The sequence below is a fragment of the Anneissia japonica genome, unplaced genomic scaffold (genome assembly GCF_011630105.1).
Source record: "Anneissia japonica isolate Jap-2015-1 unplaced genomic scaffold, ASM1163010v1 scaffold250_len512249_cov173, whole genome shotgun sequence".
Lineage (NCBI taxonomy): Eukaryota > Metazoa > Echinodermata > Crinoidea > Comatulida > Comatulidae > Anneissia > Anneissia japonica.
The window spans coordinates 510354-510745 of record NW_022687603.1 but is presented as its reverse complement, the minus strand read 5'-3'; positions in this window follow the sequence as shown (position 1 = coordinate 510745).

The following is a 392-nucleotide window of genomic DNA, read 5'->3' as shown; positions in this document are numbered from 1 at the left end:
TTAAAACACTGAAGCCCTGTCAAGATTATCAAATTTTCTTTGACAAAAAATGGCTGTACGCCAAATATACTAGAAATACAAGATAGAGTTCTCCACACAAAAAAAGTGTTCCACCGAAATGCATGGTGGGAATACGAAAAATGGGACGCCCCCTACAGCTGGATCTAAAAAAACTTGTGCCAAACTTTCGTTACCAAGTCGTCGCGTATTTTATTATCAATTCTCAACAAAGATACTAGATATAAAAACAAACTGGAATAGATACCCAGGCAGTGACATCGGTGAATACATAACCTCCTTGGTGGCGGTAGAAATCGTTGCTATTATCCAAATAATACACAAAACAATTAAAGCATAATCATGAATCAGTAAAGAATAAAACAACAATACAG